General features: G+C 41.6%; 1 pseudogene; it reads right to left on the bottom strand.

The window, feature by feature from the left end:
• Positions 1–246: 246 nt before the first annotated feature.
• On the bottom strand, positions 247–894 carry LOC114209156 (protein PBDC1 pseudogene; annotated as a pseudogene).
• Between the last annotated feature and the right edge of the window lie 17092 nt (positions 895–17986).

Raw genomic sequence — 17986 nt, 5'->3', positions numbered from 1 at the left:
GGTGAGAACCAAGAAACACTATACCAAGAAATGCTCAACTAAGAACCCACTAATAGTCTTTAAGCTGGTTCATACAAGAGAACAACCAGAGTAGCTCTTGATTTTTAGGCTAGAAAGAACGTCCTTCTGTATGTCTTTCAATTGTACAAGGACATACATTTAACCACAGGGGTCTGTGCAAGCAGCATCGTAGTATCTGTAGACTTAGTTGAGTCACAGCTTCCAGAGTGCTATGCCTTGTCTCCCTTACATAGCTGTTTCACCACTCTTGCTGATTTCTTTGTTGGCTCCTTTCTCTTTTTCTGCTCCTTTATTGGTGTTTGCTTTCTCTCTTTCTCTTCTGCCTGTCCACTATCAGTTCCTTTCTCTCTTCCATGGTTGCCTTCTTTCTCTTCTTCTTTGTCGTGAACACTGGTGTAAACTGCTATGTTATAGCCTTCCTGGTTCCGAGCAATTTCAATGGCAAAAAAATTGTATCCTGGGGGCAAAGATGGTGTTTTCCTCAGTTTAACCCTGGGAACAATCCAGTCGCTGCAAAGTACCATAGTTGAAGTCTTCTACAATCCCGTCAAACTTCAAGCAGAATGGCCTCCACTTCTCTTTAGCTGATTCTGATTTGAGTTCTTCTGGATCCAACACATCTATCCTGAGTTCTCAAAATTTTCCTGAAACTCTGAGTAGATTTGGTCATCCACTTTGGTGAGTTTCAGGAACTGTGTGGGTCAACTGATGAAATCAGCTTGTAGTAGACATCAGCATGCTGCATTGTTTTTATGGCCCAAGCCATCTCAATTTCAGGATCGTTGCCATAAGACTCAGCTGGAGAGAAAGAGCATGTGCCACAGACACCAGTTCCCCAGAAACCGGCTCAGCATTTCCACTAGTCGTCTCCATGTTGCACCCCGCAAAGCAAGTGCCTATTTCCCAGAAATGGACTCTGTGGATGCAAAAACTGAGACCTAGAAAGAGATGAAGTAACTTGCCAAATTCACACAAATAATAAGTGTTGAAATTGGGATGTGACTCTAGATTTGAGAACTTCTAAATTTTATTCTTTCTTAACCAGACTTGTGGGTATTTAGGGTAAATTTCTGAAGAAATTTCAACCACCACCATTAATGTTAATAAAAACACTAAAGCACAGCTGTGATCTTGTGTCTTTGCTGCTAAAGACCTTTAAATGTTCCCTTATTAGCTAAGAGAGAACATCAGTTCTGAGGAGGCTTACCATGTGTGCTTTTTAATAAATGGCCCCAGGCCTCCCCATCTGACTTCAATCCCCACAAGCCCCTCCATATACACTGTGATGGTTAATTTTTGTGTCAGCTTGACTGGGCCATGGGGTACCCAGACATTTGGTTAAACATTATTCTGGGTGTGTCTGTGAGGGTTTTCTGGATGGGATTCACATTTGAATCAATAGACTGAGTAAAGCAGATTGATCTTCTCAATGTGGGTGGGCTGCATCCAATCCACTGAAGGACTGAAGAGAACAAGGCAGAATAAGAGAGAATTTGCTCTCTCTGCCTGAATGTCTTCAAGTCAAGACATTGGTCTTCTCCTGCATTTGGATTTGGACTCAGACTTGAATTTACATCATCAGCTGTCCTGGTTCTCAGGTCTTTGGACTCAGACTAGAACTGTACCATTGGTTCTCCTGGGTCTCTAGCTTCCTGACTGCAGGTCCTGGGACTTCTCAGGTTTCATAACTGCGTGAGCCAACTCCTTATAATAAATCCCAATCTCTAACTCTCTCTCTCTTTCATATATGTATATCATAATTGTTAACAAAATACTATAGAAATATTTAGAAATATGTACATTAGGGGCATTATCTGGTGAGATCCCAGACAGAAATGGGGAATATGTTATGGGAAACTGGAGGAAGGGCAATCCTTGTCATAAAGTGGCAAAGACCTCGCTGAATTTTGTTCATGCTCTAGTGTTGTTTGGAAGATAGAATTCGCAAGTGACAAAATTGCGTATTTAGCTGAGGAGGTTTCTAAACAAGTGTTTAGAGTTGGTTCCTCCTCATTGCTTGTACTAAAATGCAGGAAGAAAGATGAAAAGGAACTAAAACTTGAAGATTTGGAAAGCTCTCATCCTGCCCATATTGCAAATAATGAGAAAGTGTGTTCAGGAGAGAACACCAAAGGCTAGATTATCACTGGGTAAAGAGATTATAAGGTTGTATGTGTAGGGACATTGCCAGATTAGACTAAAAGCAAGGGAGACAGAGACAACTTCTAGCCAAAGCTATAGGAGTGGAATCATCCAGAGCCACAGGGGCTGGACTATCTGGGTGGCATCCTTAAGGGTGGCATCCTCACCCAGCAGAGCCATGGGGCAGGTCTGCCACCCCTATGGACCCAGAAGGTGAAGGAACCAAAAGGAGTTAGTCTTGAGCTTTGGGATCTGATGGAGTTTATCTTGCTGGGTACTGGATTCCTTTGAGACCCATTATCCCCTTCTTCCCTCTGATTTCTCCCTTTTGTAATGGGAATGTTTATCCTACACCTGTCCCAGCACTGTACTTTGGAAGCACAAAACTTATCTGGTTTCACAGTGTGATATTGTGATTTATAATAAGAAATACACATAGGACTCTCATCCCAGCTTTTGGCACAGAGCTCCTAAAGCCTTAGAAATATCTGTGATGACAACAATAAAGGTGTCTCTTATTATGTTAATGACGTGGCTTTTGGACCATGCCTATGCATGGGAGCTGGTTGCCAGGAGAACCAACGAGAATAGAGGGTTAGAACTTTCAGTCCCACCCCCTGATTTCCAGGAAAGAGAGAAGGCCTGGAGGTTGAATCAGGCACCATTGGCCAATGATTTAATCAATTATGCCTATGTAATGAAGCCAAAAAACCCAAAAGGACAGGGTTTGGAGAGCTTCCAGGCTGGTGACCGTGTGGGGATTTGGGAAGGTAGCATACCCTGAGAGAGCACAGAAGTCCCACACCCTTTCCCTATATCTTGTCGTCTGCATCTCTTCCATCTGGCTGTTCCAGAGTTACATCCTTTTATAATAAACAGGTAATCTACTAAGCAAAATGTTTTTCTGAGTTCTGTGAGATGTTCCAGCAATTTATCAAGCCAAAGGAGCAGGTCATGGGAACCTCTAATTTATAGCGAGTTGGCCATAAGTACAGGAAACAATCTGGGCTTACAATGGGCATCTGAAGGGCAAGGGTGGGGGCGGCTCAGTCTTGTAGGACTGAATCCTTTACCTGTGGGATCTGATGCTATCTCTGGGTAGCTAGTGTCAGACCTGAGTTGAACTGTAGGACACCCAGCTGGTGTCCAGAGAATTGCTTACACAACACATTCTCTGGGGTCCAGAGAATTGCATACACAAACACACCCGCATTGGAAAATGGGTCTCAGAACACTTTTTACCTGGGTTCACAGCTGGAGAGAAATTTTGCCTCAGGATGAATATGCCATGCCTTGGGTCTCACTCATGCCTGCTTTAGATGATATTTAAATGTGACTTTGAACCTTAGGCTATAGAGTGGGTGCTGGAATAAGTTAGAACTTTTGGGGATTTGGGGATGGAATGAATATATTTGCATGCAAGAGTGATATGGAAGGACATGGATTTTGGAAGGCCAGAAGCAGAATGCTGTGGACTAAATAAATTGTATCCCTCCAGGATTCATATGTTGAAGCCCTAACTCTCAATGTGATAGTATTTAGAGATGGAACTTTGGGGAAATAATTGGATTTGGATGATGTCACGAAGGAGGTGTCTTCATGCCAGAGTCAGTGCCCTAATAGGACAAGAAGGGGACACATGGGCTCTCTCTCTTGCCACCAAATGTGCACACGCACGAGGCAGCCATCTGGAAGCCAGGAGGAGAAAGTGTGCCAGAACCCGACAATGCTGGCACCCTGGTCTTGGACATCCGGCCTCCGGAACTGTGAGAAATAGATTTCTGTTGTCTGAGTCATTTTGTCTATGATGTTCTTTGTGGCAGCCTAAGAAGACTAAAGAACCCACCCACCTTCTGGTCATGGGTTCTGTTGTTCCTATTGCACATACCATCCCTCTACCTAAAGTGTCCTGATCCTGAAAGCAACAACAACAACAACAACAACAACAACACTCATCCTTCAAGAGTCAGTTCAAATGCCACATTCTCTGCAAAGGTTTATAAGCCTTCCAGGGAACATTAAATGGTCTTGCCACCATGATGCCCTCAGCCTGCATCACAGTGGGCAGAGTTCTATAAAGACAATTCATACAGTGTTTTTTTCCATATTTGCTACAATTCTTATAATTCTTTAAATCCTAGAGTCTGTGCAGTAAACAGTGAAGAAGGATTAATCTAGGCAAGTGACAATGGAGGCCTGAACAATGATTGGGCAGAAGCAATGGATAGAAGGAACTCATGCAAGGCAGGTTGGGGAAGTAACAAGCAATAGAATTTGGCCATTGCCTTTGGAGGGTGTAATGGTTATTATTCCAATTGTCATTCCTTCTTGCCCTCTATTTTCACATTCTCCTCTTTCTCTACTGGTTCCTTCCCCCAGGGCTTTAAACATTAAAACAAGCAAATCAGGGGCATCTGGTGGCTCAGTCAGTTAAGCATCTGACTGTTGATTTCAACTCAGGTCATGACCTCAGGGTTGTGAGATCGAACTCCGTGTCAGGCTCAGTGCTGGGCATGGAGCCTGCTTAAGATTCTCTCTCTCCCCCTCTGCCGCTTTTCCCCTCTCTCTCACCCTCCTAAAACACACACACACACACACACGCACACACAAGCAAATCAAAAATCCAGAAACCCCCTTGAGCCCCAAAGTAGCTCACCTTTTAATCCCATTCAAACATCCTAATACAATAGCCTTTCTCTTTTTACTAATGCTCAGCCCACTGCTATCTGGCTACTGGCCCCACCACTCCATTAATATGCTTACATTGCTAAATCTGAAGCATAAGTTTAGTTTTTATTTTCCTATATCTCTCTGTTTCATTGGACACTATTAAAATGAAAATATCCTTTCCCTTAATGAAACAAGACAAAACCAGAGAGGGAGACAAACCCTAAGAGACTCTTAATCTCAGGAAACAAATTGAGGGTTGCTGGAGTGGAGGGGGGGTGGGAGGGATGGGGTGGCTGGGTGATGGACACTGGGGAGGGTACGTGCTAGGGTGAGCGCTGTGAATTGTGTAAGACTGTTGAATCACAGACCTGTACCTCTGAAACAAATAATACATTATATGTTAATAGAAAAAGAAAATATCCTTTCCCTTGATTACTGGGTATACTGCAGGTTCTAGCCTTCTTCCTCTACCATCATTCTGGCCTCCTTTTACTTTGACCCCTTAAAGGGTTTCCCCAACATTTAAGAGTTCTTTCCTTGGGCCCATTTCTCTCTCTTTATAGTCTCTTTACATATCTACCATCTTGGTTTTAATCACCATATAATGACGCCCCATTTGTTTCTAGCTTCTTTTCTTTAAAAGATTTATTTATTTATTTGAGAAAGAGGGAGGGAGGGAGACAGCATGATCACATGCACATGGGAGGAGGGGCAGAGGGAGAGACTCTCAAGCAGACTCCCAGCTGAGTGCGTAGCCCCGCTCAGAGCTCTATCTCACAACCCATGAGATCACGACCTGAGCCAAAACCAAGAGTCAGACACCCAGGAGTCCCTGTTTCTCTAGCTTCTAGGTCATATATCTAGATACCTACTATTTGAATGTCCTGCAGACAGCACAGTCTTGCCATGCCTCAAACTAATTAATAGATTCCCCCAATACAAATGCTGCTCTTATTCCTACATTATTTATCCCTGTTGGTGGCCATGACATTCATACAAGACAGAAATCTGTGAATCATCCTTGATGCCTTTCTTAACATTACTTCCCACATAAAATCTGTCAGAACATGCTAATATCAATCATTTCCTTGATTCCTCCCTTCCCTTCACCCCCATATCCAACTGGCCTCAGAGTTTTTCTGATTTAAATTCCCAAATACTTCTCAAGTCTACTCCTTTCTCTCCTAACTCATAAATCCTTGTTAAAAGAGAGCCTCTCTGCTTATCTCTATTTCAGTCAGGACTTTGAACTCCTCTCCCTACCTCTGTCACTCTCCCTTCAAATAAAGCCATCACACAGCCACCAGCATTGCCGGCCTAAGAACACATATCCAGCCATGCCTAAAGTCCTGTAATGGGACCCTCAAAGTATAGGAAAAAAAATCAATTTTTTAGGATAGCGCATGGTGCTCTCCATGATATGGTCTAGTGGTTTCCAAACTTTTAAAAATAAGGACCCCCAGTAACAGAAACACTTATCTTATGACTCACACACATACATTTAGATAACTGAAACCATGCTTATCATTACTATGTGCGACATCTATTCTATTCCATTTCATTTTTAATTGTCAGTCCATATTGACTGGAAAAGCACGGGTCTCTTATCAGCCTACCTGTGAAGTCTCATTTCACTACTTCCCAACATGCACATGATACTCAAGCGACACTATCCTGAGTGAATGAGTGAACAAAGGAATAACTCAGTGATATACAACAGTTGAAGATGCGAAAATGTTATTGTTTTGAAAAACCTGAGAAGTTGGGGGTGCCTGGGTGGCTCAGTCAGTTGGGCAGCTGCCTTCGGCTTGGGTCATGATCCCGGGGTCCTGGGATCAAGCCCCGCATTGGGCTCCCTGTTCAGCAGGGGGAGCCTATTTCTCCCTCTCCCACTCCCCCTGCTTGGGTTCCCTCTCTCGCTGTGTCTCTCTCTGTCAATAAATAAATAAAATCTTAAAAAAGAAAAGAAAAGAAAAACCTGAGAAATTAGAAAGCAATAATTAAGACTTTTCAGACTAAATAAGAGTGAAATTCAAAATCAGGTGTGCATCAGTTATCTTTAGCCATGTAACAAGTCACCCCAAAACTTAGTTGGCTAACAACAGCATGATTTACTATTTTTCATGAATCTGTGAGCTGGCTGAGTAGTTCCTCTGCTGGTTCCACGTGGGCTCGCTCACACATTCAGCTGGTGACTCAGCTGAAAATAAAAGGTCCCGTATGGCTTCTCTCCCATGTCTGGTGCTTGATGCTGACTCTTGGCTAGAGTGCCTTGGTTCTTGGCCTCATAGACTCTCACCTTCCCAGAAGCGAGATTGGCTTCTTACATGAAAATTTCTGGGGGAAGCATCCATGAGGACAAAGGCAGAAGCTGCAAGATCTCTGGAGGCCTGGATTCTGAATTTCATACAACATCATTTCCAGCAAAGCAAATCACAAGACCAATGCAGATTCAAGGAGTGGAAAATACAGTCTACCCCAGGCTCCTTAGTAATCAGCTTACCAATTCTCCTATTTCTATCAATCATCCCCTTTTATCATCAGGTATTCTCTTTTTCTCTTTGTCCTTTCCATTGTGACATCTATAATTTAAGAATAAAGGGCAGGCAAGTTCTTAAATATGAAAACACAAAGAAGCAGAAAGGTAAGGAGGCTTTTTTTTTTTTTTTAATCAACCATCAGTTGAAATCTGGTTTAGCTGGGAATTTTTATGTTGGATTTTGATACTTAATTTGGGAATACATATCTGAGTTCAAATACTATAACCTTCTGTAGATAGTGTTTGGTTTGTACTCCCCTGGGGAAAAGTAAAGCCTTAAGCACTGAGGCAAAAACTGTTTGGGAGGTATACACTCCTAATTTCTCTTTCCTTATTAGACCTCCCTCACTCAGACCGATCTGCCTGATGTTATATGTTCACAAGGATCGTAAAACTTCTTGTCTTATAGACTGTCTTCGGTTGGTCTCCAGTAAATGCTGTACCCACAAGCACAGCCAAGGGAAGTGTGCACAGCCTACTGGATCCAGCCTCTCAGCATCTGTGAATTTTGTCTACAGCTGTGATAAAAAGAACAGATTTAGCACAGATCTCTGAAAACCAGGGACAGGGCAAAAGCAAAATGTTTATGCTTGCCAAGTACCTTCACAATGATCTGCAGGTTCTTTAATACTCCCTATTTCAATCAAAGTCTGGCTCAGTTTCTAAAAATATTACAGAACCATATCAGAGATGCCCAGTTGTAAATGCCTCGTCCAATATTGACTTTCCCTTTAAATTAATTCAACTGCCAAGTCAACCGGTTGAAATGCTAAACTCCCAATAAAATACGTGTTTTTCTTTTTTTTAAGCAATGCATCAAGGAACAATTTAAGAATCTAATGCAATTTTGAATCAGCCTTTATGAATTTAGCTTCCATTTATTCAACAAATATTTGTCATATTCATTTACAAAACAGTATATAGTGAGTATTTATTCTGTGCCAGGCACTATTCCAAGGGTAAAGGAACAGCAGTGTGCAAAACAAAGTTCCTGCCCTCTTGAAGCTGACATCCTACAACAAAGACAGTGTGAAAGATATAAAAATCAGTCTCTTAGATTCTGGTCTCCAGGTGCTTTCGGAGACTAATTAGACAAGGAAAAGTGCTGCGAGAAGAAACAAAATATTCTTTAAGACTTTAGAAGAAGCAGCTGTTACTTCCCAGAGGCAGAACCAGAAAAAGGGTCCAAGCCTTTAAACTGGACTTGGACTTGAAGAACAGGCAAGACTTACACCTGCAAATGAAGTATGAAGAGGATTCCAGGACAAGAGAAGAGCGTGAGCAAAAATACACGGTTGGAGAGTGGGACCTGTGATTCCATGTAGCAAAGGGTTGGTTCCAAGGAGGAGAGGAGTGGAAACAAAGTTTAGAGAGGTAAGTTGTAGCCCAGGGCCAACCACAACCTTTGAGGCCTTAAACACTAAAATATATATATATTCCTCACCTACCATGAAATAGATCATTAAGAACAACACAAAAATGAAAGTTTGTTTACACTTGTCCCTCATAAAATTCTGATCTTTCCCATTTCCCATGACAGCATCTGCAACAAAGAATCTGATTCTATTCTGGTTGCCTGATTGCAGACATCTTTTTAGTGTCACCCCTCATTCTTCCCTTCTGCCCCCCATCTGGGCAAGCTGATAAGAAAGCCCTGCTGCTGCCTCCTTTGGCATCAGTGGGGAGGTTCAAACCATGCAGGAACCCTCAACCAGGCCCCACCAACTACCTGCCAGAAAGACCCTAAACCAGTCTCCTTTCCCTGCTCTCTCTTGTCATTTTGGACCTGCTTGGGAGGTTACTAATAAATTTTTTCATACATTTTGAGTGTGTGTGTGTGTGTGTGTGTGTGTGTGTGTGTGTGTGTGTGTGGCATCAACAGTCTTGATAACGAACCAGTTCTGGATGGGGCCCATCCTGTATGGAGTGGCTGCAATAACTATTTTTGATACTCTTTTCAAAAAGGTAATGGTTTTTGGGGACACCTGCATGGCTCACCTGCATCGGCCCCCTGCTCAGTGGGGAGCCTGCTTCTCCCTCTCCCTCTGCCTGCCACTCCTGCTTGTGCTCACTCTGTCTCTCGTCAAATTAAATAAATAAATAAATAAATAAATAAATAAATAAATAAATAAATAAGGTAATGTTTTTAAGGGAGCCTGGGTGGCTCCGTCAGTTAAGCGGCTGCCTTCAGCTCAGGTCATGAACTCAGGGTCCTGGGATCCAGCCTTGCATCAGGCTCCAAACTCAAGGGGGAGTCTGCTTGTTCCTCTGACCTTCCCTCTGTTCGTACTCTGTCTCTCTCAAATAAATAAAATCTTTTTTTTAAAAAAAGTAATGTTTTTAAACAATCCAAGAACTCTGCTCTGTTCTGTCCATTGGGAAATACAGCAATTTGAGGCCAGATTATACAGAATCTTAAGCGCTAGGGCCATTGGAATTTTAAAACTGTTTCCTCTGTAAAGGATCCACATTTTTGCAGTTAGTTGAAACATCCGATAACACATATACTCTAAATATACAATAGACCCTTAGTAGCAGAATGTTTTTGCAATAGTTGTTGCAATGCTCAGTTTGATACAATGAAAGTAAATCTGAGACAAAAAAAAAGTAGAGACATGCACTTCCCCTAAAATGACTAATGATGAGAATTTGGGCAAGTTTTCATTTATTCGGTAACTGTTTATCAAGCATTTACCACATGCAGTGCACTCTGTTTGTGTCCCTGTAGTATGTAGAAATAGTTAGGGGGAGAAATCGGAGGGGGAGATGAACCATGAGAGACTATGGACTCTGAGAAACAGGGTGTTAGAGGGGAGGGGGTGGGGGGATGGGTTAGCCTGGTCATGGGTATTAAAGAGGGCATGTACTGAATGGAGCACTGGGTGTTATATGCAAACAATGAATCATGGATCACTACATCTGAAACTAATGATGTAATGTATGGTGATTAACATAACATAATAAAATTTAAAAATAAAAGGTTTGTTTTTTCCTATAGTTACTTTACATGCAGACCTAAGACATGCATTCAAACAGGAGCACCTCAGGTGGTTAATTTGACTAACCAAAGATGAAATGAATCGATCAATGATGAAAATGAAGTAATTGTCACTTAGCCCATAATGAGTCACCTTTATGCAAGCCATTCAAAGGGTATTAGGCTCTATTCCGGGATGCATTTCATGTACAAGTCATTCCTTGCAGAAAACAAACTACACTGAAATTTCTAAAAGCTGGTAATTCTAGATGATGAATAGCATTTTTCTAAACTACCAAATAAAAGCTATTATGAAGCTACTGACATGATTCTCATAACTGAATATATTTGACAGTCATACTCAGAGTATTTTATCTTTGATAGTATGTTACACCCTTTTGAAAATTTCCTGGTTCTGTGGAATGAACCAGTGTCACCTTTTAAAATATGAAATATTTAAAAATGGTCTTTTCTAATAATGCAATCTAGAAAATAAAGTGCCTTCATTTATAAACATATTGTCAAAGGAGGGTTCTCAATTACTGTTAGAAAGAAGGAACACAATCAGGTTGGACAAAGGAATAGGAAGAATGCAGGAATTAATCAAGATATCAGATGTATTCACATATATGCACCTGGGGATATTTGAGTATTTTCTCTCTGTGAACCCAAAGATATTAAATAATTATCAAGAATGAAAATTGCCAAATTACCAAAAGATTATGCTAATCCCAATTCCAAATAAAATAAAAGCATTTAAGGAGAAGCCTAAATAACATCACCAGAACATGTGGTGATACAAGAGTATTTATTACAGAATTGAAAGTTAAACCGCTTAACTTAGTCAACAACATTGATAAAAAAAATGAATATTATCAAATTACTTATCAGGTTTCCATGAGAAGTGGATAAAGCTGTCAAAACCGACTCAAGCCATTTGGGGGTACATCGTAAACACTGAGCTGACACAGGGAAAGCATGTGAGGAACATGCCATTATCCCTTCTGTGGGGGAGGAAAACTTCTTCCTGCCCTTTGGTCCTTCTATCTGGATTTAGAATCAAATTGACATGAGACAGATTAGCAAGAGAAAACCAAATTTAATAGCGTACATAAGGGGAATCCACAAAGATAGGAAATTCCAAAGTCAGTGATGCAACATGAAGCTTATATGAGCTAAGGAGAGGAGTAGGGTCAGAGGATCTAATAAGGAGGAAGGCCATTAGCCTTCCTCTTGAAAGGTGAAAGGAGATGTTTTGAAAAACACAGGTTGCCCTAATATGTAGGTAAGTTTCATAGGTAAGTTGAGTCTGTTAATAGCTCTCTTCCTGGTAGACTCTTCCCTCCAATGTAAATTTAGGCAGTTGAGGACCAAGAAGAGAGCTTTTCCTGCATCTGTCGGGTTCTGATTACTTTTAAATCAAAATAATGTTCATGCCAAAGTGGCCCATCTTGGGGCAGCCTGCGCTTGACCCCTATAATTTCAATGACAATGATAATTCCAAACATGAAATAATTGCCACCCATTTCATGACAAATCTGTTTCTACTGTGGACACATGTGTCAAAAAGAAGTAATAACTCTTTTTTTTTTTTTTTTGACAAAAGCTTCCTAAGTGTGGAAGTGTCCATGACAAGTAGTACTCAAAGGAAAAGAAGAAGTGTCTGAAAGAAGGAAGGATTTGCAGAAAATGAACTGACTTTCTAAAGGACCTAGGGTGCAGACGTGCAAATGATTTCTTGTGGCTATAAATTGTAATACAGAAGAAGTCACATTTCTTCCCATCATTTCAAAGCCAGTAGTCCCTTCCCAGTCTGCCAAGAATGATCTTCTACTTGTGTAAACTTGTGTAAAGGGCCTGAAGTCAAATATAGACAAAGAGAGAATGCTGGCTCTGTGCTTTGGCCTTTAGGCAGTAGTCAACTCACAACCTCAAATTCATAAAATATTCTTTCAACAAATATGCTAAGTGTTTACAGCGTATCAGGTTCTGTCCCTGACATTTGAAACACATCCAAAAAAAACGAAATGAGAAAGCTCTCTGAACCAGCATGCCTTCTCACTTAGATTTCTACAGGAGGCTTCCTACTCCTTGCAATGAATATTTCCATCTCCTCAAACTGCCAAGCCCCTCTTCCTCTCACTCAGGAAATCACCTCGCTTTGAGGGATAGGAGTATCCCTCAAAACAATTGGAAACCATGAAATATCAACTCCCTTGGCTTCTTGTGGCTAAATCAGCTTCTGTACCCTCCTGCTCACCCCCCCACCCCCCCGCAGTTACAAATCCCACCGCTTTCAAACTTCTTAGAATCTTAGGCTATGGATTTCCCCTCTTTATCTCGTGCCCTAAATAACTCTCTCTCCACCGAAATCCTTTACCATGAGTATTTATGTTTGATCTGAACTAAAATCCCCTATTTAAAACACACACACACACACCCCCCAAGGCCCACATCACCTGTAGCCCCTTGCCCCTCTTCTCCCCAAACCAAACTTCTTTAAGATGGTACAAAATTCTCTCTTTTCAAAAGCTTCGCAATGAATCATGGAACACCACAACAAAAATTAATGGTGATTAACATAACGTAATTAAAAAAAAACTAATGATGTAATGTATGGTGATTAACATAATAAAATAAAATAAAATAAAATAAAAATTTAAAAAACGTCCTTATTTCACCAGTCTGCTCATTCCAATACACCCATTGCCCTCTGTACATAACAAAAATTATTTTTGATAAAGCCATCAATGACTTTTATGCTACTAGGTCTAATTAACCCTTTTCATTTTTCATCTTACTCAGAAATATTATTTCTGTACTATATTCTGTAAATATGTTTACAGCCTCGAAATTCTCTCTTCCCTGGGCTTCTGTCACATCATGTCACCTCTTCTAATTTATCTTCTCCTACCTCTCAGCCTCTCTTCCAAACTTGCTTCCCTTTCTCTACTTATTCTTCAAATGCTGAGGATCCTGGCAACCCAACACAAAACCTTTATCGTCCTCGAACTCTTCTCTCCCCATCTGCTGAAAATTACTCCCATAGCTCAGAATGTCACTTCTGTTTTAAATAGCAGAATTGATAACCGAGCAAGGAAACGTAATTTGGATTACCAAATAAGAATCCCTTAAACAGTGAGGAAAAAAAAAAAAGAAAATCACTCCCATAGTTTGAAATGCTATCACTATTACAATGACCTCAGAAATTATAGTTCCATTCTGACACTCTCTCTCAACTGCAGAACCATAGTTCCCGCTGTTAATTTGGTGTAGTCTTTTGGATGCCACATAGACCCTCAAATTCAATGTGTCCAAACCAATGCCACAACCTTTCCTATAAAACCTGCCCTTCCTCCGGGGCGCCTGGGTGGCAGAGTCAGTTAAACATCCCACTCTTGGTTTCAGCTCAGGTCATGATCTCGGGGTTATGGGATGGAGCCCCACGTAGAGCTCTGCGTTGAGAGGGGAGTCTGCTTGGGATTCTCTCTCTCCCCCTCCCTCTGTCCCTCTTCCTCCCACCCTGCTCATGCTCTCTCTCTCTCTCTCTCTCTAAAATAAATAAATCTTTAAAAAAATAAAAAGAACTTTTCCCCACAGTGGACTCTGTACTGAGCCTGGAGTCTGCTTGCGTTTCACTCTCCCTCTCCTTCTGCCCCTCCTCATTGCTCGCTCTCTCTCTCTCTCTCAAATAAATTAATAAATCTTAAAAAAAAAAAAACCTGCGGGGCGCCTGGGAGGCTCAGTCGTTAAGCGTCTGCCTCTGGCTCAGGTCATGATCCCAGGGTCCAGGGATGGAGCCCCGCATCGGGCTCCCTGATCCGCGGGGAGCCTGCTTCTCCCTCTCGCACTCCCCCTGCTTGTGTTCCCTCTCCCACTGTGTCTCTCTCTGTCAAATAAATAAATAAAACCTTTAAAAAAAAAAAACCTGCTCTTCATCCAATACTCTCTTATTTCAATAAATGGCACCACTAGCTATGAGATATTGGGACAATACAGTAGGTGTTGGCCCTGTCCTCTTAAGTCTACCTTCTAATAATCACAAATGCATCCATATCTGCCCATCTCCATTGTCACAAGTTCAGTCCAAGTTACCATTATGTTCTTCCTGAAGCTTTTTTTTAATTTTAATTTCAGTACAGTTGACACACATTGTTATGTTAGTTTCAGGTGTACAATATAGTGATTCAACAATTCCATACCCGGTGCTCATCAAATAAGTGCCCTTCTTAATCCCCTTCACCTATTTCACCCACTCCCCACCCACCTCCCCTCTGACCACCAGTCTGTTTTCTGTATTTAAGAATCTGGTTTTGGGCGCCTGGGTGGCTCAGTTGGTTAAGCAACTGCCTTCGGCTCAGGTCATGATCCTGGAGTCCCGGGATCGAGTCCCACATCGGGCTTCCTGCACAACAGGGAGTCTGCTTCTCCCTCTGACCCTCTTCCCTCTTGTGCTTTCTATCTCTCATTCTCTCTCTCTCTGAAATAAATAAATAAAATCTTTAAAAAAAAAGAATCTGGTTTTTTTGTTTGTCTATTTTTTTCTTTGTTTATTCATTTGTTTTAATTCTTAAATTCTACACAAGAGTAAAATCATATGGTATTTGCTTTTCTCCGACTGACTTATACTCTCTAGATCCATCCATGTTGTGGAAAATGGCAAGATTTCATTCTTTTTTTATGGCTTGATGATATTCTATTGTATATATAAACCACTAATTCTTTTTTCTAAAGATTTTTATTTATTTGAGAGAGAGAATCAGAGAGAGAGAGAGAGAGAGCACATGAGGGGGGGAGGGTCAGAGGGTGAAGCAGACTCCCCGCCAAGCAGGGAGCCCGATGCGGGACTCAATCCACGGACTCCAGGACTTCTATACATAGAAGAGGCCATGTGAAGACAGTAGCAGAAATTGGGAGTTACGTTGCCGAGCCAAAGGCAGTCGCCCAACCAACTGAGCCACCCAGGCGCCCTAAACCACTCATTCTTTATCCATTCTTCTGATGATGGATGCTTGCAGTTGCTTCCATAATTTGGGTATTGCAAATAGTGCTGCAATAAACATAGGGGTGCATACACCTTTTCGAATTAGTACTTTCTTATTCTTTGGGTAAATACCCAGTAGTGGAATTACTAGATCATATGGTAATTCTATTTTTAATTTTTTGAGGGCGTTCCATACTGTTTTCCACAGTGGCTACACCAGTTTGCATTCCCACCAACAGTGCACAAGCGTTCCTTTTTCTCCACATCCTTGTCAACACTTGTTACTTGTGTTTTAGATTTTAGCCATTCTGACAGGTATGAGGTGATATCTCACTGAGGCTTTAGTTTTCATTTTCCTGATGATGAGTGATATTGAACATCTTTTCATGTGTTTGTTTGCCATCTGGATGTCTTATTTGGAGAAATGTCTATTCATGTCTTCTGCCCATTTTTCTTTAAATTTTATTATGTTATGTTAATCACCATACATTACATCTTTAGTTTTTGATGTAGTGTTCCATGATTCATTGTTTGCGTATAACACTCAGTGCTCCATTCAATACGTGCCCTCTTTGATACCCATCACCAGGCTAACCCATCCCCCCACCCCCCTCCCCTCTAGAACCCTCAGTTTGTTTCTCAGAGTCCATAGTCTCTCATGGTTCGTCTCCCCTTCCGATTTCCCCCCCTTCATTTTACTTTTAAAATAAAGACAAAATATCTTTGTCTGGCCTACAAGACCCTTCAGGATCTGATACTTGACTGCCTTTCTCCCCTCCTTGTTGAACTCACTCCAGCCACAGAGGAGACCATCCTGCCTCAGAGCCTTCAGGTAAACTTCCTGCTTCCATGCAGAGCTCTCTGTTTCCACCTCCTTACCTCTTTCCTTCCTAATCAGCCTTCAGCAGAAATCTTATCTCTTGTATAACCTTAAGTGATTTACCTAACCTCTCTTTGCCTCAGTTTTCTTATCTGTGAAGTGGGGTAGCTGTGAGGATAGAGTTAATACAAGTAAAACAGTTACAATGGGGCCTGAGATACAGTAAGTTCTCAGTAGAGGTTAGCATCATTACTTTTATTATTGTTACCTTCAGTGCCATAATTATCTTGCTTTTCAGGTAGGCCTTCTCTGATTCCCCACACTATAACAAATCCTCTTAGTATATGCTCTCATTACACCCCCAACCTCTTCTTTCACTAGATTTAACTCAACCATGATAAATCAAGTTTTTATATAATTCCCTACAAAACTCCAAGCTCCATGAGGGCAGGTACCATACTGTCTCATTCATCACTGTATAGGCAAGTCCAGTGCATGTCTGGAACATAGCAGGTCCACAATAATACAATGCTATATGAATGAATAAATGAATCACACTCCATTAATTTATTTTTTGTCTCAAACATTTTGGAACACTCATAGCCTATTGCTATAATTGACTTAACCCTCCTGGGTAGTGCCAGAAGAAGTAATTTGTCTCCTTGGGTCTTTTAATGAATTGAATTACGTCTCCTAAAAAGATACGTTAAAGTCCTAAACCCTGGTACCTGTGACTGTGACTTTACTTGGAAATATGGTCTTTGCAGATACAATCAAGTTTAAGATAAGATCATTAGAATGGGGGCACCTGGGTGGCTCATTCGGTTAAGTGTCTGCCTTCAGCTCAAGTCATGATCCCAGGGTCCTAAGATCAAGCCCTGAGTCCGGCTCCCTGCTCAGCAGGAAGCCTGCTTCTCCCTCTCCTGCTCCCCCTGCTGTGTGCTCTCTCTCTTTCTATCAAATAAATAAATAAAATCTTTTTTAAAAAAAATCATTAGAATGAGCCCTGGGATGCCTGGGTGGCTCAGTCGGTTGGGTGTCTGCCTTCAGCTCAGGTCATGATCCTGGGGTCCTGGGACCAAGCCCCACATCGGGCTCCTTGTTCAGCGGGGAGCCTGCTTCTCCCTCTCCCTTTGTCCCTCCCCCTCTTTGTGCTTGCTTGCGCTCTCTCTCTTTCACTCTCTCTCTCTCTCTCTGTGTCAAATAAATAAATAAAACCTTAAAAAAAAAAAAAGAATGAGCCTTAATCCAATATGATAGGTGTCCTTATAAGAGGGAAAATTGGATCCACACATACAGGAGAACACCATGAGAAGATGGCTATACATAGAAGAGGCCATGTGAAGATAGTAGCAGAAATTGGGAGTTACGTTGCCACAAGCCAAGAAACGCCTGGAGCTACCCGAAGCCAGAAAAGGCAAGGAAGGATCCTCCCCTAGAGACTTCAGAGGGAGCAACACTTTGGCTTCTGGACTCCAGAACTGTGAAAGAATTAATTTCTGTTGTTTTAAGCCACCCAGCTTGTAGTACTTTGCTACCAAAGCCCTAGGAAACTAATAGAAGTAATTTAAAAAGTAATCAGAGGCAGATGAACTGAGAGCCTGGACAAGTGGACAAACAGCAGAATCATCTCTGCTTGCTCTTCAGTGATCTTTCTTGACTTTTTGTCCCATCATACCTGAGTCTCACTGCACCGGAGGCCCAGGTTCTCTGATAAATGAGCCAGACACGGAGCCCTCCAGTTCTTGCACCTGGCTCACTAGGCAATGAGGACTTTCCAGACAGAGCAAGAGTCCTGGCAGCTCCTTGGAGGATTTCCAATCAATGGATAAA

The sequence above is a fragment of the Eumetopias jubatus genome, unplaced genomic scaffold (assembly GCF_037043125.1).
Source record: "Eumetopias jubatus isolate StellerSeaLion01/CBP00866 unplaced genomic scaffold, mEumJub1_p1.0 scaffold_1, whole genome shotgun sequence".
NCBI classification, from domain to species: Eukaryota; Metazoa; Chordata; class Mammalia; order Carnivora; family Otariidae; genus Eumetopias; species Eumetopias jubatus.
Note: the sequence above shows the minus strand (reverse complement) of the source record. Positions and strands in the feature narration are given on the sequence as shown.